The sequence below is a fragment of the Lissotriton vulgaris genome, chromosome 8, assembly GCF_964263255.1.
Source record: "Lissotriton vulgaris chromosome 8, aLisVul1.2, whole genome shotgun sequence".
Lineage (NCBI taxonomy): Eukaryota > Metazoa > Chordata > Amphibia > Caudata > Salamandridae > Lissotriton > Lissotriton vulgaris.
This window is the reverse complement of record NC_141696.1, coordinates 1303218110-1303242279: the sequence shown is the minus strand read 5'-3', so window position 1 is coordinate 1303242279 and position 24170 is coordinate 1303218110. Positions and strand designations below refer to the sequence as shown.

The 24170-nt window shown below is 46.9% G+C and overlaps 1 protein-coding gene across 1 annotated transcript in view; it reads left to right on the top strand.

The window, feature by feature from the left end:
- Positions 1 to 24170, top strand: part of ATM (ATM serine/threonine kinase) — a 1399724-nt gene that overhangs the window by 1309097 nt on the left and 66457 nt on the right. The window lies entirely within an intron of this gene.

Genomic DNA, 24170 nt, shown 5'->3' with positions numbered 1-24170 from the left:
AAATCGGCCATTAAGCCAGGTAAAAAGATTTTCTGATGGATACTTGTAACCGCAGATTCCTCACCTTGTGGATATTCCCAAAGGCGTCATTCTGGATCCAGAAACTTTAAAGCAGCGCTCCTATATACTATAGGTGGCATCATGTGAGTTTGTGCCAACATAGCCCTGCTCCGGAAGTGACCAGCAGAGCTGTATATAAGCCCCCCTCCTCCATCCGCGGTGTTCACTGATGTCAGTTCCTTTCTTGCCGCAACTTCAAACACAGAACCGGAGCTTCCCCTAGGTCTTTAAGACCCATTTTTTGTCACAAAATTAACCAGTGTTCAAGGAAACACAGAAGGATTCCAGGAGGGACTATTGCAAATAGATGCCTGTGATGGACTTTTCCAAAGTGTGTCTTTGGCACCTGGGGTTGGTCCAGGCCTTAGTGGACCATGAGGCCAACCTATACATCGCCAAACGTAAGACTCAACTCCACGTCGCCAACACTAGTCGAAGTTGAAAGTAAGATCCTGTTCCCACTCCAGAAATCATTCTAATAGCAGATCACTGTTGCGGTCGAAGTCTTCTGGTAAAGTGCAACTAAAAGCATAAGGGGGCGTGGTCAACCGTCAACAGACATGGCTGCACGGAGCTGAAGCTCCAGCCGCCGATGCCCGCAAGCGGCATTTAATAGCACTTTGAGTACACCATCTGCCACTGCGATTGTCACTGGACACCCTGCAAGCCTTAGGAGCGTGTAATTAGACGCCGGAACGACGGGGATGCCGCAAGGCACAGGGTCTTTCACCCTCCGTTGTAAGTGAGGGCAACGCGGCCTACCAGAGCCGGAGGCCTGAGCTGCATACCACAAATCGAGCCCGGGCCTCTGTTGCTCATTGGTCCCTGCGGCCTCTGCTGCACGGAGGCGCCAGGATCCATGTCCTCCTAATGTCCCTGAATAGGGGCAGGAGCAGGCGCGCAACACCCATTGGGCTCACGGGGTGTTGTAGTTCTAGTTGTTATTGTGTGGTTTCTCTCCTATTGGTTGCCTGGCACGCTCCAGCTTTGGAATGCTCAGAATGTACTTATATGAGGTCACCCCTGTCAGTCTGGTCTTTCTCTGTGACTCTGCGTAGTCACCATTTCCCCCTCCCTCAAGCTCTTGTACTAGAATAAATATTCTACGTAAATACTTCATTCCTGTGTTTATTCTGTGCCGTGACGCTACAATTGGCGACAAGGGTGGGATCGGCGTATATTCAGAGCTTGTGGAGGAGTCTTCCGACAAGAGGCTGATACTTCATTTCACGGCAAGTGTCTAGCTTACTTTTCAATATTAGGAGCATTCTCAATTATAATTCTGCTTTTCTTCTGTATTTCGCGAGGGTCGAAATAGTTGCTGTGTGAAACCTCTTCAATCGACGTCTAAGTTTTACGTTGACGAGGATTCGTTGTGAACTCAGTGAAGCCGTCATACGGAAATTCTTCAGGCAAGTTTGGATATTTAAGTTTGTATTGAAACGCGTAGCACTTCTGTAATTGGTTCACATTGTGTTGAAGCGTTTCTGTGTGAAACGGGATTCACACTCTAAATTCTCATGCTGAGAGAGATGCCGAGGGCCGTTGATAGTCGTTGAGCGCCGCCAACTGTCAACTGTCAAATTTCGCCGCTACGTCATCCTCAGCTGGTATTCATCAGGCTTAGCTTCGAGTTTCCGAGCTGCGTGAGTATGAAAGCACGTCACTTACGTAAGTACGTGACGCCATTTTGAAATTGGAATTCCTCACAGCAACAGCACTAATTACTTCGGGCACGAAATCAAAAACAGTTCGATCGGCAATTTGCTTTTCAAGTTGACTGTAATGCCAAAAGGTAATCGAGCGTTATTGGAACAATAAGGATGTTGTTACTGCTTAAGAAAGTGGAAAGAGTCAAATAGTTTTCTACAAACTTTTTCTTGTTCCTTCATACGAGTTTATCTATATCTCTCTCCTAGACATTAATTCTCTCAGTTGCTTATCAATTACATGTTTGGTATTCTAGTACAAATAATAAGTTAATTGGCTCGTGTATCTGCAATTAATTCTTAGAGTGTAGAGCCAAATCAGCGACAAAATTGATTTCAAATTTAAGAGAAAGAGACTGTGGATGAAGGTAAAGTCATGGCAAGTGAGATTATTATTAGTGCGCCAGTACATTTCCTCGATAATCCAGGTAAACCAGTGATGAAATGGAGGAACTGGTACAGGGCGTTTGAAAATTATCTTGTAGCAATTAATGGCAAGAAATATGAGCCTGAACGGAAAAAAGCAATTCTTTTTGGACTACTTGGTATTGCAGGACAAGAAATGTTTGACAGCCTACCAGAATACGAGCCAGAACCAGGACAGTTTATTCCCCTTGACGAATTTCAAGAGGCTGTGAAAAGACTAGAAAAGCAGTTTGACGAAGAAGAGAACATTATGGTTGGCAGGCATCGTTTCGCAATGAGGAAACAGACAGAGTCAGAAAATGTAGAGGAATACATTGGTAGTTTGAGGGTTTTAGCCACCAAATGTAATTTTGGTGAATTAGTCGATGTATATATACGTGATCAATTTGTATTTTACTGTTTTGAGCACAAAATTCAGGAACGTCTTCTTGCCTGTAAAAATCCCACATTATCTTAAGTAATCGATATTGCTTAAAGGTATTGAAAGTTCACTTGAGGGAAGAAAAGAACTAGCTAGAGCGAATGATTCTTCAATGTCAAATGTTTCATATGTTAATGACAAAAAAAAGAAAGAGGCAAGTTCAAGCAGTTTCTACAAGTCAAAATATAATTCTAATTCTTTATGTACCAAATCGGACAAACATTGGAAACTCAGGACACAAGAAATGCAACTTGTGTCCATCCCCAACTCCGCTTGGTTCAAAATTGCCATTGATATGGCAGGACCATTTCAACTTCTTGAACACGAGTCCAGATTTTTGATTGCAGTTAGCGACTATTACTCAAAAATAGATATATCACAAGTTTGTCAGTACCATTGACTCTGATGCAGTAATTAACTTTCTACGCGATTGCTTTTCCATCGAGGGTAGCCCTCGAATCATCGTTTCGGACAATGGAAAACAACTAACTTCGTACAAAATTACAGATTTCTTTAAATTACATGGCATTCGACAAGAAAAGACTCCATTATACTCCCCAAAGTCAAATGGACAAATTGAAAGAGTCAATCGATTTCTCAAGGACGGTATTCAACTGGCTGTGGCATCAAGATTACCGGTTAAAGACTTTGTTCAGGAAAGAGTTTTCTCTTACAACACCACACCTAACAGCACAACAGGTTTCTCCCCTTTCTTTTTAATGAGAGGGAGAAGATGTGACAATGATATTGTTCCAAAGTTTGAGTTGTCTGAAGGCGCCTTGCCTTCAACTGTTGTATTTAATGATGAGCAGTTAAAAGTCAAAAAGAAAATCACAGATTGTCAGTTGAAATCAAAAAAATATCATGACAGGGTACACAGGGCCAACAACAAGGAGTTTTGCAAGGGGAATTGGGCTCTGGTCACCAAACCTGGTCATCATCTCAAAGGGGAGTCTAAATTTCTTGATCCTGAAGAAATTATAGAGTTCTCTGATAGTGCTGTTCATCTCAAGCATGCTGGTTGGCGCAACAAAAGTGATGCAGTAAGGCTTAACAAAAGTCAGGTTGAGAGTTGGTTTAAGGGAAAGAAGGGTAATTCTGAGTGCAACAATGAGTTTTCTTGGTTAAATACTTACCCGTGTGATGGAGAACAAGACTGTTCCACACAAGTAAGTGAAACGTGTATACCAGGTAGCAATGTATGTGATAGAGATGCTTCTGTTGAAAATAGTTGCACTGATACTAGTAACCACACTGACAACCTTCATGTTAATGATACAGATTGTGTCCAGCACTGTGGTAGTAATGTTGATTTAGGTCAAGCATCCTCCTCTGTTACTGCTGAGTCCTTGAGCTCTGCGAATGTGCATGGTGGTTGAGAAAGCACCTGCACCAGGGTGGGCAGAATATCCAGGTTGCCCAACGCACTTAGAGAATACAGTTTATTGTAATCTGTTCTCCACAAAGGGAGATGTTGTAGTTCTAGTTGTTATTGTGTGGTTCCTTTCCCATTGGTTGCCTGGCACGCTCCAGCTTTGGAATGCTCGGAATGTACTTATGACGTCACCCCTGTCAGTCTGGACTTTCTCTGTGACTCTGCATATTCACCATTTCCCTCTCCCACAAGCTCTTGTACTAGAATAAATATTCTACGTAAATACTTCATTCCTATGTTTATTCTGTGCCGTGACATTACACGGGGCTTTAGCCCCCCGTGGTGTGTGTCAGCCCGGGCGGAGACAGCTGCCCGGGCTGGCGAGTATTTAATTGCAGCCGCACCCGAGTACTTAACAGGTCTTTAAAAGACCATTTACGTGTAAATGTGGCTTTTGTTGTGTGTTCACCCCTTCTTACTGGCTGTAACTTCAAACTGTCCAGAATATGGCAGCACGACTGCTCTGCAAACTACCCAATACTTCCCTCACCTCTAATTCCCTCCGCACAATACACTGGCTCCACATTGAAAATCGCACAAAATTCAAAGCTCTCTGCATTATGCACAAAATAAACAATGGTCTGGCCCCACCATATCTTACATCCTTGGTCCATCACCACTGTCCCCCCCCCGCACTTTGCGTTCATCTAACCAACACCTTTTTTCAGTGCCTAGAATCAGAAAAGCCAGAATGGGAGGCCGTTCCTTTGCCTGGCTAGCCCCTTCACTCTGGAATTCTCTCCCCCTTCAATTACAAAAAGACCCCAATTATCTCAGATTTCGCAAACAAGAGAAACATTGGCTATTTAACATGTAAGCATCCTCCCCTCTCCTTTGTTGATTTTAGCGCCGGGAAACCTACGGGTAGCTGAGCGCTTTACAAATTTAAATATAATAATAAGAAGAAGAAGAAGGGGTGAAAACACAACAAAAGCCTCTTTGTCTATGGTTGAAAGAATTAGCCCCCCCTCCGAAATTTGGCTCTAGTTGCCCGCCTGGACAGGAGAGTGTGCTACCCAGAACTCCAGGGATGAGCATCTGTCCTTCGATCAAGCTGCTGCTTAACAGGATCCTATGTCATAGCAATAGGCAGTGCTTTAAATGGAAAAAAATAAGTGCAGGTACTCACCAAAAGGAGCAGTGGGCGGAGTTTAGGGCAGGGATAAGGGGGAACAAGGGGTGGGGTTAGCTTTTTGACCGTGCCAAGGTTGTATGCACGAAATCTGCATGCATTTTATCAACCGCCTAAGGATTACATGCCCCGTCAGCCTGCCTTAAATCGAACCGGTGGCCTACAGCCCACTGAGCCATCTGTCCAGTACTGGTACTCTTTTGTAACCTGCACACATATTACTTTTTCCTCCTGTAATGTATCGTTTGCTACCTCTTGTATTTTGCTTGCTCACAATTGTCACTTTTGCCTCATGTAACTTAACATTTGCTTTTGTAATTTGTTCACTTGTAATTTTCTCCTCATGTATCATTACTGTTCCTATTGTGAAGCGCTCTGACACCTTCAGGTAAAGTCGGCGCTATATAAAAACGCATAAAATAAATAAACAAGTCTCTCCTGGAACATTTGTAAACCGGAGTTAGGGCCAGAGCTGACAACGTCTGTACTGGGGAACCAGTTGCCAATCTCCACATTTTTGATTGGTCTTAAGGTCTGTTCAAGGTCGATGAAATAGGAATCAGCGAGTGTGGAAGTGGAAGTGTGCAAGAAAGCAATTCAGATGTGTGGCGACTGTAAAAGCCTTCCCATACGTTCTTTTGTTATGTCCTGAATAGTGCCTCCCACCGCCACCCATTAGATTTTGCAGCCCCCTCTTAGCGCCCACTGTGAAAGATCTTTGGATAAGCAAATGACTCCGCAGACACACCCCTGCTCCGATTTACAAAGCAGCTCACGCTGGGTCCTGGTGACGAGCTCCATTGATTGATTCCGTGCAGTGCTTGAAAGGTGCTGCCGTAGTATAACTTGAGGAATAAAGGGAGCGCGCTGCCTCGGTTAAAGTCAGATCCCCATGAGTACCGGTACTCTCTTTCTTCTAGAAAAAAGTGCCGGTACTCAAGGGGAGAAAATGAAGAAGTGCCGGTACTCAGTACAGGTGAGTATCGGCCCATTTAAAGCACTGGCAATAGCGGAGAATAATACATCGGGGTCTGCACAATTTGCATCTTCAAGCTTGGAGAGTGAGTGACAGCAGTTGACCTCCTTCGGCTTTCTCGCTGAGGTAATTGATGCCATATTGTCAGCAAGGCGTCCTTGCCCAAAATCCAGAAAATTGACCCACTACACGCCAAACTGACTGAAATTCTTTTGTTCATTTTATCTCTGGCACAGCAAGGACTTGATTTGTGTATTGTTAAAGGCTATTTTCCAGCCCTTACTGCTTTTTTTGTGGTTGCCAGATCAGCCTTCTATATTTAAATCATCTGTTGTGATGAGATTTTTTAAAGCTTTAGGTCACGTATGTCCACCAAAAACCTTGTGATGCCGCAGTGGGACTTGAACTTAGTTCTTACCTTTTTAATGTGCACACCTTTTGACCAGCTGCACAGTTGTCCATTATGACTTCAGTCATTGAAGACAGTCTTTCTCATTACCATAGCATTGTTTGAGTGAGCTTCAGATCTTTTTGTTAACTCACCTTATACAACATTATTCATAGAAGGACAGCAGCTATACTACAGGGACTGTATTGTCAAATCACTGGCTACGTCACATAGACACACATGTATATATATTTATATTATATACATACATAAAATATGTATTAAAAAAAGTGTGATTGTGGAAAATAGTATTCAGCTTTGTTAAATAGTAAATGTTTGTCCTGGTTAAAAATAAATAAGTGAGTAGATTACTTCCCTTTTAAAGCTCCCCAGCCGTCAGCCTGGATTTTTAAATTTCCTCAGCAATGCTCCTGCACACCAGTAGGTGGCACCGTGCACCTCTGCACTGGCTACGTACCACATCCGAAGTGAGAGAGTGGAGCCACATATACATTCTTTTGCAGTACACTGATGTCATTTCAGTTCTTTCTGTGCATTGCAACATGGATTCAGAGCTCAGTACCCAAATTTGTTGGCCTACAGCTATTTCTCAAATTTAAAACAAGCATTTACAATGCAACGGTTTCGCCTTCGGAAAAGTTAGAGCTATTGGCATTGTAAATGACAAACTTTTTATTTATGTGTTGGTTTTGAAAACAGATAAATATATGGCATTGTCATTTACAATGCCAATAGCTTACTCTGTCGCAAATGCGAGACGTATTGCATTTGCACACACACACACCCACACAAGAGCCCCACACACACACAAGAGCCCCCCACACACACACGAGGCCCACACACACACCACACAAGAGCCCCCCCACACACCACACAAGAGCCCCCCCCACACACACACGCAAGAGCCCCCCCCACACACACACACGCAAGAGCCCCCCCCACACACACGCAAGAGCCCCCCCCACACACACACACACGCAAGAGCCCCCCACACACACGCAAGAGCCCCCCACACATGCAATAGACCCCCACACATGCAATAGACCCCCACACATGCAATAGACCCCCACACATGCAATAGACCCCCACACACGCAAAAGCCCCCACACACACGCAAGAGCCCCCCACACGCAAGAGCCCCCCACACACACACAAGAGCCCCCCACACACACACAAGAGCCCCCCACACACACACAAGAGCCCCCCACACACACACAAGAGCCCCCCACACACACACAAGAGCCCCCCACACACACAAGAGCCCCCCACACACACAAGAGCCCCCCACACACACAAGAGCCCCCCACACACACAAGAGCCCCCCACACACACAAGAGCCCCCCACACACACAAGAGCCCCCCACACACAAGAGCCCCCCACACACACGCAAAGAGCTCCCCAAACACACGCACAGAGCCCTCCGCTCCATTTGCATCAGGTGTGAGGCTCCTGACTGCTGACAGCCAGGAGACTCCAACAAAAGGAGGCTTATGACCTGCTATAGGCATTGTAAATGACAATGCCATTTATTTATGTTTTAAAAACAAAAGCATAAATAAAAATAATGTCATGAGCAATGCCAATAGCTCTAACTTTAAGAATGCCGAGACCATTGCATTGTAAATGCTTGTTCCCTTTTGGCGGCATCTATGTAATTGGTACACAAGCTCCTCCCGCTGCCAGTATTAGAATAAACCCTGTGGATTGAATGGGCATGAAGTCTCATCTCTCCTTTCACCTACCTGACCTTGTGTGATTTGAATGTAGGGGCGCTGTATTGTACAACGCTTAAAACCCCAATATTCCTAATCTGGCGCTTTTCAAAACCACCAGACACAATGAACGCACCTGAACGCCTTGAAGTGAACCACTTTGCAGGATGAGCTATGAAGGAACTTGATCCCGTCACCGGGAGGAGGATGTATGGTCAGTCGGGATGCCCTATGGTCCAGGTTTGGCACGTTCCAGGAATGGAAGTCCATCACTACAGCGCTGTCATCAGGGACATTTTAAGGATTTTGGGGGCTCTGGGCCAAACGTATTTTTGGGGACCATGTTTGGAACATCTTGGATTTATGATCCAGTTTCAGGTAGTTCGTGCCCTCTTTGGCCAGATCACTGACAGTGCACAGGGGCACTCGTCCAAATTCAAAATGTGTGTTTATATGTAATATTCGGAGACAGTGAGGTGTATTTAGAATATCGTAACATAGCAGCAGCTCACACATAAGAGGGTGCAGTGGGTTCGGTTTCACATCTCAGGGGGTTCAGTGGTACTGATCCCCCTCGAGCTCCAGGGAATTGTGGGTCCCAGGCTTCCTTAAGTAGTCTTCAGGCTTATGGACCGATAGCATGAGGGAGTCTCCGAGACACAGAGGGTGAAAGCGAATGAGAGCAAAAGAGTGAGGAAGAGAGGTAGGGAGAGAGGGGGTACGGAGAGTGTGAGGGAAGAAGAGAGGAAGGGAGGGGGGCAGGGGAGAGAGGGAGGGGCGGAGGGAGAGATGGAGAGAGGGGGAGAGGGGGAGAGAGAGGGAGGGAGAGAGGGAGAGCGAGAGGGAGAGAGGGGGTACAGAGAGGGGGGTGCGGAGAGTGTGAGGGAGGAAGAGAGGAAGGGAGGCAGGGGGGAGAGAGGCAGGGAGAGAGGCAGGGAGAGAGGGAAGGGGGGAGGTAGAGGGAGAGATGGAGAGAGGGAGGGAGGGAGAGAGACGAGGGAGGGAGAGAGAGAGGGACGGGGGAGAGAGGGAGGGACGGGGGAGAGAGGAAGGCAGCGAGGGGGAGAGAGGGAGGCAGCGAGGGAGAGAGAGGGAGGGACAGAGAGGGAGGGGGCGGGACAGAGAGGGAGGGAGAGAGGAAGGCAGGGAGGGAGAGAGGGATGGACGGAGGAAGGTAGAGAGACGAAGGGTGGTAGAGAGAGGGACGGACGGAGAGAGGGAGGGATGGAGAGAGGTAGTGAGGGAGTGAGGTGGGGTGGGAGGTGGAGAGGGAGGGAGGTGTTGAGAGAGGGGGACTGGAGAGAGGAATGGAAGAAAAGAGGGACGGAGGGAGGAAAGGAGGGAGGGGAGGGAGAGGGAGGGAGGAAGAAAGGGAGCGAGAGAGGAAAGGAGGGAGGGATGATGAGTAGGAGGGACAAAGAGAGTCAGGGAGGGAGAGAGGAAGGAGGGAGGGAGAGAGGGGGAGACGAAGGGAGGGAAGAAAAGAGTTAGGGAGGGAGAGGAAGGGATGGAGAGAGATTAAGAAAAAGAAAGAAGGAGAAATAGCAATGAAGTGAGAGGGGAGATAAAGTGAGAACGAAAAAAAGAACAAGAGCTAAAGAGAAAGGAGAAAAAGCAGAATGGAAAGGGGTGAGAGTAAGAGAGAGAGAGACACACATGTAGAGCAGGAGCGAGACAATGTGAGAGACCGAAAGAGAGGGAGCACGAGAGCGAGCGAGCAGGAAACAGGCAAAATAAGAGAGATGAAGAGCTAGAGAGGGAGAGAAGAGACGCAGAGAGAGGGGAGTAGACTGTGTACCTTGTGAGAGAGAGGGGCAAGTAGACGTCACCAACAGCAGAGCTGACGCTCCCCCCTGGGTCGGTAGGTACTCACACGGGTCAGCGTGAGAGGCACAGCCTTGCAAGCGCTATGTTACAGTCTAACTAACTACAAAACAAAGCGCTATGTTACAAAGTCCAACTAAATACAAAACAAAGCGCTATGTTACATGGTCTAACTAAATACAAAAGTAAGCGCTATGTTACACAATCTAATTAAATAGAAAACAAAGCGTTATGTTACACAGTCTAGCCAAATAAGAAACCAAGCGCTATGTTACAAAGTTCAACTACATACACAACAAAGCGCTATGTTACACACTCTAGCCAAAGTCAAAACAAATTGTTTAAGGAAAACGAATCTGACATTAAAATCACCCGTGAAAAAGAGAAAGGAATGCTAAGAAAGGGTCCGACCAGAAATGCAGTTTAAGCTAGACCCCCCACGAAGCACTGACATTTCACAATAGCACTGACTGTAAGAAAGGGAGCGAGAGAGGAAAGGAGGGAGGGATGATGAGTAGGAGGGACAAAGAGAGGCAGGGAGGGAGGCTGGGAGGGAGAGAGGAAGGAGGGAGGGAGAGAGAGGGGGAGACGAAGGGAGGGAAGAAAAGAGTTAGGGAGGGAGAGGAAGGGATGGAGAGAGTAAGAAAAAGAAAGAAGGAGAAATAGCAATGAAGTGAGAGGGGAGATAAAGTGAGAACGAAAAAAAGAAGAGCTAAAGAGAAAGGAGAAAAAGCAGAATGGAAAGGGGTGAGAGTAAGAGAGAGACACACATCTAGAGCAGGAGCGAGACAATGTGAAAGAGAGACCGAAAGAGAGGGAGCACGAGAGCGAGCGAGCAGGAAACAGGCAGAATAAGAGAGATGAAGAGCTAGAGAGGGAGAGAAGAGACGCAGAGAGAGGGGAGTAGACTGTGTACCTTGTGAGAGAGAGGGGCAAGTAGACGTCACCAACAGCAGAGCTGACGCTCCCCCCTGGGTCGGTAGGTACTCACACGGGTCAGCGTGAGAGGCACAGCCTTGCAAGCGCTATGTTACACAGTCTAACTAACTACAAAACAAAGCGCTATGTTACAAAGTCCAACTAAATACAAAACAAAGCGCTATGTTACATGGTCTAACTAAATACAAAAGTAAGCGCTATGTTACACAATCTAATTAAATAGAAAACAAAGCGCTATGTTACACAGTCTAGCCAAATAAGAAACAAAGCGCTATGTTACAAAGTTGGGATCTCTCTGGGGGCAGTGGATAAATAGAGCTTCGGATGGGGGCATCCTTTAGAAGGGTTTCTAGCACCGGGAAGGGGCGTGAGATAGAGCCTCGAATCGAGATGCGACATGACTGGGGGGTAAGACCTGGGCCATGGGTGAGGGGAATAATACTTAAAAGAAATCTCAGCCTGTGGAGGAGAAAAACTGTAAGAGTTGGGAGGGTAGAGGAAAGGGCGCATGGCAGAGCTTGTCACTTGAGGCCGTGGTATATGGTTCCAGAAAATCGGGGTTCACCGTAGAGATTTTTGCTTTCGGCAGAAAGGGTAAGACACGCCAGGCCTGGGGTGGCCAGAAACCCTTTCTGATGTTTCATAGTTCTAGAGGGAAAGGTGCTCTGGGAGGAGCAGGGAGTGCACGGACGCAGCCCCTGGTGGCTTGGTTCCCTCGCTGGCTCTGCTGGGGGAATGGGATATGTGCAGATGTGGGTATGAAAAGGTGGCATTGTCCACGCGGCCACGGAATATACGTGCAGTGGGATTTATTGAGCTGTGTTGTGACATCTCGGGTGTTACATAGTTGTGGAGGGGGGCGGATTGTGGTTCGGGGGAGGGTGCTGCCGAGTTCCTAGACTCGGGCTTGTGCTTTCTATTAGAAACTGCAGCTTTCCAAGGGTTCCAGGTCCGTATGCTGGTGTTTTTAGCAGTGCTCGTCATACAGGGGAAAGTGCCAATTCTGAAGCCCCACACACACTCATGCCCGATGTGCCTACCTTCACTTCCAGCAGTTACCCGAGTGGGGAAGCTTGTTTTCCATGAGCAGCGCAGACTTCCAGCGCTCGCCGTGGCTCCTCTTCTCGCGCTGGGCGGCGGGGGGGGGGGGGCGGGCACTTCCGGCCGGCCGCGCTGGGATTGGCCGGCCGGCTGAAGAAACCCCCGGGCGGGACGGGATACCAATATATGTTTGTGAGGACAGGGGGGGGCGGGAGAGGACGAGGGGGGCGGGCGGGAGTTCCTAGACTCCATTCCAAACGCTGTAAGGAAAAGCGTACAGTGGAGCATGGTGTATGCCTAGCAAAAAAGAAATACAACATTATATGTAGGCAGCTAAAAATATATGGGTGGAAATGCATGAACACATCTGAAACAAGGGTAATTAGCACGCAAAGTAAGACCGAGAATGGTGGATCCCGGCAGATAAGTGTACATTGAGTGAATATAAATTAAAACGGACGGCGGGAGAGGACACAGGGGGCGTGAGGGGGGAGGGGGGCGGGAGAGAACACGAACGGCGGGAGGCGGCAGATAAGTGTACATTGAGTGAATATAAATTAAAACGGACGGCGGGAGGGGGCGGGAGAGGACACAGGGGGCGTGAGGGGGGAGGGGGGCGGGAGAGAACACGAACGGCGGGAGGCGGCAGATAAGTGTACATTGAGTGAATATAAATTAAAACGGACGGCGGGAGGGGGCGGGAGAGGACACAGGGGGCGTGAGGGGGGAGGGGGGCGGGAGAGAACACGAACGGCGGGAGGCGGCAGAAAAGTGTACATTGAGTGAATATAAATTAAAACGGACGGCGGGAGGGGGCGGGAGAGGACACAGGGGGCGTGAGGGGGGAGGGGGGCGGGAGAGAACACGAACGGCGGGAGGGAGGCGGGAAACGTGCTGGGGGAAAAGCATGCCCAGGACAGCAGCAAGCACGGCCCGGCCGGACCAGACACGGGGGCGTTCCCGGCGTCCCGTGACGTCGGCAAAAGCCAAAGAATGTCGGGAACGCCCCCGTGTCTGGTCCGGCATTGACGGACAGGCCCCTCGTCCAATGGCTAGGCTCCGTTTATGGAGCTAGCCAATCGGACGGGGGGGCGTCTTCCATAGTGCTTACTATACTCATTAGATTTCTCTGGAGGCGGAGCCTAATCGGCTCCGCTCACCAGCGAAACCTAAAAACAGTGTGCTAGGGACCAATGTCCCTTCCCAAAAGAAAAGGCTTCAAGCCATGCCGCAAGTGCTTAAAACAGATGTCAGTCTTGAATCGATACATTTGTGTGTCTGGGTTCAGGGCAAGACTCAATTTATGCACCCTCATGTACCAGAAGGCAATCCGATCGGGACTAGAAGGCGAAGCAGTATGTCAAGGTTGAGTCCCTCGTGTAAGGCCTGCATGCGGATTCAGTCTCAGTCTCCTAGGGCGGATCTTGTGAGAGGTCAACCTCATTGTCGGAGTAAGTTCAAATAGAAGTCTAAAAGCAAACATAAACAAGCATTTACAATGCAATAGGTCTCGCAATGACATTATTTTGAGCTATTGACATTGTAAATGGCAATGTCTTTAAAAAAATTAAAAGGCATTGTGTTGTACTGTGCACATGAAGACACTGGTAGCCATGTTGTAAGTTCTTAAAGTCTTCTTTATTAATCCATGTCAAGTGGTACCAAACAAGGATCAGCCATGTACCAGCTCTTAACCCAGCTCCCATATCTCCTACGCCAGCCCCACCAGGAGCAGCCTGCCTAGCTGCTCAGCCCATCTCTAACTGTCACCACTCATCCACACAGGCACCCAGGCATTCCATTCATCACAGTCACACTAACATTCCGTCACCATCTCTCACTCTGGCTGATCTGACCTTGTGTAGTTAAATAGATATGTTTTTTTGGCAGTTCCAAATAAATTTCCAATATTTGCTGGCTGTGGTCACTCTCGATAACTTGTTTTAATCTATAGGAACCAATTTTATCAAAAATGTCTATTGACAGTAATGTAAAGTCTATTCTTGATTTTGATTCATGGTTGCGGAATGACCAGCCAGCGGGCTGATCGGTTGGGAACCTGCCATTTAGTGCTCGGAGACCCATGGCTTCCAGGTCCATCAGTAGGTTTTTTCCGATTGGGTTTTGTTTGGTATTTATGCTGAGGTCTAGAACTTGTTCGGGGATTGACCATTCATAATTTTGAGAGTAGATAAAATCGTCCCGTGTCATTTGAATCAGCAAGTTTAAATTAAAGTCCCCTGTAGCTAGAATATTCACAGACGGGTCAAGTATTATTTGTTCCAGTAGAAATGTTACTATTGCGACGCTTATGTTCTTGTGAGATGACTGGTTTGGTGGGATATATATGTTAAGTATTATTAACGTATTCCTGTTTTTTTGCTCACCGGTTGCAAAAGTTACCTTAACTGCTTGTATGTTTGCGTTATTTGTGTCCAGCTGTTTATGCATAGTTTGCAAGTCAGCCCCAATGAATATTGCCAGACCCCCACAAGGACGTCCAAATTTGGAATATCTAATGGCTGGTACGTAGTATCCTTTGTAATTTTGTAGAAAGAAAGCGTCCGTTTCCCATGTCTCCTGTAAACATATGATTTGATAGTGAGTAGACAAGGATTCTACTTCCGCGTTTTTGATTTTTTTTCCTAATCCATTAATGTTCCAGGAACATATAGAAATCGGGCGTCGAGGGTAGCCCCTTACCTCAAAAAGTTTCCGTTTATTTCCTTGTCAGTGGTCGTGTAGTGCATTCCTTATCCAGTTTTCGTTTATTTGCTTAGATTCTAAAATTTTTTGCTCTTCCGAACTCTCTTCTTTATCCTCGTGTGAACTACCCTGGGGGTTTTTTAATATGGAATATACCGGATTCTTCTTTGGTTCTTTGGGAGCTTTTCTTAGGAGTTCTTCCTTATTTAACGGCGTCGGATAAGGTTTGGGGAGAGGTTGACTAATTTTTATCCCCCAACTTTGAAAAATGTCTTGCTCTAGCATGATTTGATCCACTAAACAGGCTGTGTTTAACGTTAAGACTGTGAGTGGTTGAGTGCCCTCCAGATTTTGTGCAAAGCCCACAGATTCAATGTCTTTTGTTGATACTTTTTCTAATGAAGGTATTGATTTCATTAGTTGGAGGATATTACCTCTATTCAGAATGTCATTGGAGCCTCTAGAGTCGTATAGTGGCGTCAGTATTATTTGTGACAATGTCTTCGAGAGTAGTGAGTCCGTTTTCTTTTCAGTTTCATTTTGATGGGTTTTACAGGTAATTAGTTTGCCTTGCGCCGTCTTTGTAATTGTTAGTTCTTCATTGTTACGTTGGAAGTCTCCAGTGGCCGTCATTTTATTTGATCGTTGTAGGTTAGTCTTGATTGCACCTGACTGTTTTTGATTAGGGACTATGTTTTTATTTTGTTGCAGGGAGTTTGTAGGTTCGTTCAGAGAGTTGTTTTTTTCTTGAGAAATTGTCCTCTGTATCCCTAAATCTAATTGATTTTTTTCCCCATTTAACAGTAAGGTAGACTCTACTTCAGAAAATCCAGTCTTTGTTTCATTCGGGTTACTTTGTATATCACTTAGCTGGCCCCAGGAGATACATCCATTTCCTTTTTGAGAGCGTATTACTCCAGATTGTGAAAAATTGTTCATGGTCACACCAGTATCCTCTTTGTAAGATGACCTTAACTGTGCTCTCAAGGTATAAATCTTAACACCACACCGCTCCTATGTGGCACCTGTGAAATCACTTCACTGAGTTAGACCATAACTCTTATCTTGATCAGCCACAGTTCCCTTGCGCAGTGGATACATCCATACATCAGACTCAAAGGGAAGTGGTAGGGAGAAAGTCAGTACATTCATACCCTAACATACAGGCCATACCTGTGGTCTTGTCCATGGAGTAAGATCAGGCAGGACACAGGTTGGGGCCGTCCGATGACAGGACACTGGTGGGGCTGGCTTGCCTTTTACTCCATTAAGCGTCATGTATTTTCTTTCTTTTTTCTTTGTATTTGCGCTTGTTACAATGGTTTCTTTATAGTCTCTAGGTTTCTGTTCAATCCATATGTACGCTTGGGCCCAGGTCCGCTCGTCGCCAAAAATATGTTGTAATTTGTACATGAAGACACTGGTAGCCAGGTTGTAAGTTCTTAAAGTCTTCTTTATTAATCCATGTCAAGTGGTACCAAACAAGGATCAGCCATGTAACAGCTCTTAACCTAGCTCCCATATCTCCTACACCACCCCCACCAGGAGCAGCCTGCCTAGCTGCTCTGCCCATCTCCAACTGTCACCACTCATCCACACAGGCACCCAGGCATTCCATTCATCACAGTCACACCAACATTCCGTCACCATCTCTCGCTGAGCAGCTAGGAGGACCTAGGCTGATTTACATATACATGTAAACCTTAGGATATAACACATTGTTTATTTTGGTATTGTAAATAACACCTATTGAATTGCATAGCGCGGTGTCCGTGAAGACGGCACCGTGCTTATTAAAGTAAAAAAAAAATGACAATGCCTTTTATTTATGTTTTAAAAACTAAAACATACAATAAGGCATTGCCATTTACAATACCAATAGCTCATACTCTGATAAATGCGAGACCTATTGCGTTGCAAATGCTTGTTTCACGTTGTCTTTTGCTAAGTCACTGACACTGCAGTGTCACACTAGTGTAAATTCTAAATGTGTTTCTATCTAATTTTTAGGAATAGAGATGTGTGTTTTCAATATTGTAATGTAGCAGCAGCTCCCTGATATTATGCAAATAATCTGTGACCCACTGCTATTCTCAAATGTGAGTTCCTGTTTAACTGTAAAAGGAAACATTTTATGGATGCTGCATGGTGTTAAAAAAAACAAACAACATTTCTCTGTATATTGTCTGTAAACGGCTCGCACACATTACCTGTATTAAAAAATAAACGAAAAGAAAGTGGTATTTAAAATAATCTATGTTTAAGAATAATTAACGGTCATCAGGGCAGGATTTTGTGGAGAACAGAACAGGCTCTATCAGTTGGCCCGTCTAAAAGGATGGGGCCAAGGGCCAAAGCCCACTTGCCCATGCCTTAAAACGCCTCTGTCTAATAATTAGTAGGATAGCAATCAATCCCTTTAGTTGCCTGATAAATGATGCTGAATTCTTATCAGGGTGCTCACAATCCTTTCAGTAACATATTGGTGTCCACAGAAAGTTGAAATCATGTCACCAACAGATTAGTGCATTGTAAGTACAGATGGTGTATGAGAGAGAGTGAGATGGCAGAAGCGAGACAACCACACAAGCAAATCCCCGGTGTGTGTCTCAGTTTTGTACCTGCTCCGTCACCATGCAACATGTGGCAGCGAAACAAGAGCGCAGGAGAAATCGAATGAAGAGACAATAGAGAGGCAAGTGCTGGGAAAGAAAGAGGGGGTGGGCTAATGCGTGACAAAGGGCGAGAGAGAGAATGCAAGAGAGAGAGAGGGGGTATAGAAAAGTGACAGAGCCAGAGAGGATGGTGCGTGAAAAAAAGAGCCTGAGAAAGAGGAGGGGGGCAGAAAAAGAAAGACACTGTGGCAATGAGCTCTTGGGTAAGAGAGCTCAAACCAGACTGTGGGGCTCAGGCACGTGAGGGAGTAGCAGCAGCATCCGTTAATATGTCACAAAACTTCAAAGTTCAACGTCCTCCATTTTGCTGACGAAACCTCAACCAGCAGTATTTTCACTTTTTGTTCGTCCTATTCTGTGCTGATCGCACTGTGAATGCGGGATGTATCAAAGAGATAACTGTGGCGTGAACTCAGAAGTGCACGGCCCTTCCTATCCGCGGACACCCATGGCATCCAGGCTCCGTGCCCCAAGAGCGCCCCTCATCCACACATACCAACTTCCACAGACACCAACCGAGGTACGCACACTGACACACAAATACAAACCCACACCAACAACCCCAAACACACACGCACCCAGACATACACAGACAACACCTCACATCCAGGGTCCGCGCCCCTTATCCTCACACACCGACTCTCACAGACACCAACTGACTAACCCGTCAGACACAAATAAAAACCCACACCAACAACCCCAGATACCTTACGCGGCAACCAGACACACACGGCCACCAACTAACATCGAGGCGCCCTAGAGAGCACCCCTCATCCGCACCTACCGACCCCCACAACCAAATGCCATCCGACGTACGCACGCACTCACTTCAGACACACAAATAGAAACCCACACCAACAACTCCTAACACACACAAACGCACCCAGGTATACAATTAAAGACACATTTACCACAAACACACATACACGTATATGACAGCAGCTATGTACTCTGCGTTGCCCCTTTTTAATATATCTATGACAAGGATTTGCAGAATGTGACACACGATAGCGCGTAAAGTTGGAGGCAATTCAACAGGAATGTAAAACCAGCGCTCACGGAGAGGGGTGCGAGCTGTAGTGTGCTACGTGAGTGATGGACTTATGCTAATGTCGTTCACTTTTGCAGCTTCTGATATCCCTGTCCCTGTGGGCCACAGCCTTCGGTTACTTTGCACAGCTTTCTGTTACCCTGCACAGCTTTACGAAGTACAGAGACTTGAAAAGACACCAACGCGTCTCATGGTAACGGGAAACATCCTCCAGTTCTGTTTTCTTTGAATCCTGGGACTTCGACTTTTTCATAAGTTGTTTAAATAACGGGTGAGGGAGGGAAAGCAAAAGCACGCCACTATGCGCGCGCACATCTGTTGTCCATATGCGTCCACGTTTTGTCCACCCGTACGCATGCACATGGAATCCGTATTGATTCCAAAAGTCCCTCTCATGGCGAGACAGCGCATGCGTGCTGCTAACACCAGGCGAGACCTAAAAAAGAAAAGTGGTGCTTGACCTAATCCCGCCATTCCATGTCCAAGGAGAAGGCCGAGTGCATTACAGTGCTATGCGTTCTCCTCGAAGGTCACCAAGCAATGAGCTGATCTGGTGCTCCCTGACCTTCCAGGGTCATCGGCAATGCCACATCATATCGAAGCCTTCAAGGGGCAGTGCTTCAAATAGTCAGTGCTTTTCAAGCTCCCTTTGGCACACTTTCAGGCCCGAAAGTTCTGCATGTGCCTCGAGTTGCTGGCATGGCTTTGCTCAGTACTGGTTGGATTGTTCCGGTTCCAGTACCGATTCAAGTACAGGCACCTACTGCAGCACCTGGACCAGTGCCAGGCAGCCACTTGTCAATACTTGTACCAATGTCTGAAAAGTATCTGATTCTGATTCGGTCATCTGTCCCTGAACTGATTTCTGGTAAATCTTGACCGATCCTATGCTATTGAATGACTAAAGCACAGCCAGTCGTTATATAGTATGATTCTGTACCGATGCCCCCACAAGGCTGGTCACACCAACATCCACTCAATTACCTTTTTGGCCCTGGCTCTGAACAAACTACTCCACCACTTAATGATGGTGGGGTTTGGAGAGGTGATCTTCAACCCTGATTATGATGAAGTGAAAAATGCAAGTGGCTTGATACCTTCCCTGATGTGGGGTCTGGCTTGCCACTTGGACCACCGACTCATGCGAGTTCATAATTTGCTGTGTTGGTCCGGCCCTCAACTGAGGTCCTGGATTTGCAGCTTCCCTCTGTCAGGAACAATAATCATGTCTTTACCAAAATCCTATAGCCTGGGGCAGCAGTGTCCGAGCCCTTGCTCCCCTTCAGTGAGGCCCTTACTGATATTCTGATGGGCACTTGATTAAAGCACTGTTGCTGCCTGCCACTGAAGAGGCAGGTGGCCAGGGCTCGCACATTGGTGCCTGGCGACCCTGATTTTCTCACTAAACATGCTACTCCAGGAAGGCTAGTGGTGTAGGCATCAACCAGTAAGGTTAAACCCAAATATTTCCCCACAACCTCTCCAAAGAGGAGTCCGGGATCGAGACATTCGGAAGAGCTAGCCTGGCGTTGAGAACAGTCATTGCTTGCTGGGCTGCTCTTTGCATGCTCTCTGGTGCCTGATCAGCGAGGTCTTGCCGGCAATCCTGAAAGACTTTAGGACCCCTCTACATTAAACTGGCCATAATGAACAGGACGCTTCCAAGTACGTGATTTGTGCTGGCCTAGATACTACTGAGTGGGGAAGTTAGTTAGCACCAGCATTGTGCTCTACTGCCTCATGTGGATGTGTTCCACGGTCTTTCTGGAAATGTCCAAGCCTCTTTGGTGACTCATGCCATTTTATCAAAAAAGCTTATTCTGCCGTGGGTGTTCTAAGAGCAGTAGAGCCATGACATGCTCCCTGGGACTGGGACTCCCAACAAGAAGTTCCTTAGGAAATTCAGTGCCTACTGTAGGGGGCTGGCATATAGACTGTGTCAATCGCCATAGCCACTGCAGCTGTCACATCAGTTATTTAATGCTGAGGATAGGGGTCCGACAGGGATCACAAACAGCAAAGACCCTAGTCCGCCTTGTCCCCACCCCTACATCAATAGCTTCCAAGATGCTTTAATTTGCCCTTTGTGGCAAACACCCATCCTGTGGGGGGACAAGTTCCAGCATTACCTCCCAGGACCGTGATCCTTTAGTTCTGACAGGTGGATCATACTGATTGTTCAGCATGATCATAACTGTGGCTATTTTTGCTCCACCACATCTTCCGAATAGACTTTCAGAGGAGCGCCTCACCCTGTGCTGCAGGAGGGGAAAGAGTTGGTCTTCAAAGGTGCTATAGAGTGTGTCAGAAGGAAGGGGGGTTGTTACCCTCTTTATTGCCTTGTGCTGAAAAAGGACAGGGAGCACTGATCTATATTGGACATTTGACCACCGAATGCTTTTCTGCGGAAGGACAAACTTAAAATCCTCATGTCGGCACAGATCTTGCCTGTTCCAAACCTAGGAGACTGGAAAGTGTCCTGGGACCTGCTGGACACCTATTGTATATATACGTTTTCTGCACTGCCGCAGGATTTACCTGTGGTTCAAATGACCAGCCAGAAGCATTTCCAGCTTGGGTTAATGGTGATGGTTGTGGCACACCTTCAGAGGTTGGTATTCTCCTACCTCGAGAACTGACTGTTGAAGGCGGGATCGCCGCAGTCAGTCAAACCACTTAACATTGCTGTTGTACACGGCTCCTTCGCAGAGGTTGCCGTTCATTCATGGTATCTTGGACACAGTGCCCATGATTCCAATGTGTCAGCCCCAGTCCTGGATCTCAGTGAGAACAGTTCTGAGGCTTTGAGGCCTGTTTTTGTTTTGAATCTTACTAATAGACTGCACCAGGTGGCACACGTGGATTCTGCAATGGAACATAAAGTTCAAGTGGGCTCAGCACCAAGGAAATCTGCAGCGGTGGCTGCTCCAACGCATAAGAACTCTTTTGTCTCAAAAAGAAGTCGCCCTCACATCTGCTCGTGAAACATTTGTCCTTCACGTGGCAAACACCCGCACAGAAGTGCATGCTTTGTTAAATACGGATTTGCCCTTGCATTCCGGTGAATTAATTCATACTATCTTTAATGCTTCCTCCACTACAGGGCTGGCTCACTTTTTAAAGTTGTTAGTAGTGGCCTTGTGACTTCTTTTCAAACTATATTTTGTGTGTTCCCAGCATTTTTTCCAGCCTATTTGGTGGGTTTCCCTTGATGCTCTCTCTGGTTGCAGGCGTACTTCTATTGCTTTGTTTATTTCAAAATGGATGCACGTCCTGTGTTGCAAGACGATCTGCCACAGCTGTTGCTGCTCCGCAACCGAATGCTTGAATACTATGGATCGCTGCCTCTTGCTACATTGAGTGCAGCTTATGGATTATCATTTTGATTTTAGATTTTCACATGCGTCCACCCTGTCTTTCATTTGCCTGAGTTTCGGTTTCGACTGGGCAATGGATTTGTGTCTCTTCAATACGGTGTCTCCCAACGCGGATTGTGATCAACTGATGAGCCCCTTAGTTGCTCATGAATTGCTTTGTTCTGGCGGAGGGATTATGGCCTTTGCTGTGATGCATGGAGTCCTGGGACGTTGGAATGTTTTTGCAGCGGCGCATGATTTCTTGGCACGCAGTTACATTGAAGAAAACCTGAGTTGTCCTCTGATGGTGCTAAAGGCTCCGGATATTGAGGAACATGTATGTTCCTTCCCCTTGCTGGATTGGATGGCTGAAATGTTTTCGGATGAGAACAATGACTTCCTATTGGAGGCTGTTGCTCTGGAGTTAATAGCGCCTCCAAAAAGAGAGTCTTCGTTTTGGGTGGGGACACAGGCGGTCGATGGCTTATGTCAGGATTCAACGAAACAATCGCGCCTCTCCAAGGGCGGTGACAAAGAGTCTGCAGCAAACAGGGGGTTAATGGCTGAGAGGGTGCGTGTCCTGTACATCTGGGAGCCGCGTCCTTACTTGGAAGTGCTCGGGTTTTACAAAATGCATCTTCTGAGCGGCTGGGAGGTGCTGAAACATCCGACACTAACCCAACAATGCCATCTATATGGTTACGACTTGTCCTCACGTTTGAGACCAGGCCCCCTTGCCTTCGACCTTAGCTTGTGCACTTTATTTCTCTGATCGCTATGTTCTGTACAGGAGTGAAATAGCAAAACAGCTCAGTGGGCTATCGCATCCACTGCAGAGATGTACCAATGTTTAACAATCAGGTTTCACGTTCAAATCTCTGTAGGACCGGTTAGTGTTTCATCCTTCAGAACCGGAACTCCGTTATCACCCACAGTTTCAATATTGCGCTACTGACATGCATAGGGACATTTTCAGGGACTGCAGGGCTGAAAGTATCAAAACAAGAGTCCAAGCATTCAAATAATTGCGCCCCACCTGGAAGAGTTTGAGGAGGTCCTGTGAGGTGTCGTCTCCTCCGGGACCCTCCACAGGTGTAGATAACTGCTCGGATGAACTCTCTGCCGCACAGCTTCACCGAGGGGCCATCGCCTTTCACCTCCGAGTTGGCCACGAGCAGGGAGACTAAAAAGAGACACATAAGTGAAGCCCTCATCTTGCCTTCGGAAGTTGCAAAGTGTCGTTTGCAAAATTAGCTTGATTCGGTGCAGGAGGAAGCAAGCAAGATAACGATCTAACGTGGTAAGGAGCTGCGCCCATTTTATACTGATTTTCCCATCCGGCCATAGGCTGATGACAGATGTCCTGATGATGCTACCTTTGCGTGCCGTGGTAGGCGGCGCGTTGTCTGCTTCTGGTAACCAATTACACGGTTTAGCATTTCCGTCTGCACATCAGTCCAGTAAAACACCCATCAGAACACTATTTAGGAGAATTATGCTTACACAAATGATGTAAACATGGCATTATGAACACAGTGCAAACACTCGACAGTGCCCATTTTCCTGAACTGTGTGAAACATCGCGTTGTCATGTCGTGCGATGTAATGTCGCCGATGTGACACGCGATCCTAGTCCATGGCCGCATTTGCGTCGCAACGACGTGCGATGCCAAAATGCCCGGTGTAACTGCATTTACGATGTATTGGCCGCTCTGCGAACGCCCGCGAGGACGTTGCGGCCGATGGATCGTCATACAACCATTTTTAGACACCACAATGAAAAAGATCCACTAGAGGGTTCTGGATATGTAGAATTAATAAGGTGTAGTAAATCAAAGCATTTCACTCAACCACGAACAAGCATTGGCAAATGTAATGAATTTCACACTTTTAAACTAATTCTCTAAACTGTTTCGGACAGTTGGAGTCACTTTAGGTGACCAACTCCATTAGGGAGCTAGTCAGGGGGACCACCAAGGTTCTCAGAAACAGTTACCTCAGCAGTTGAGGCAGTCTTTAGTCCGTTCCAGGCACTTTTATCCTTTGAAAGTGGTCCTGATGCACGGGATGAAGGATGCTGAAGATGTTCAAAGGGTGCTGTGAGTGTGATTGCTGCAACTACTCCTCTGTCCATGAACGGGGATGAGGTGGTCTTGGTCACGTTGTTGAAGTCCCACGAAGTTCTCCCAGTGCTGGCAGAAGTCCACTCGCCACTGTCTGCCAGTATTGCAATCACAGGCAAATCTTTCCCTGGTCAATAACTCATCCTCTGGGGATCCTAGATGCACTCCGACAAC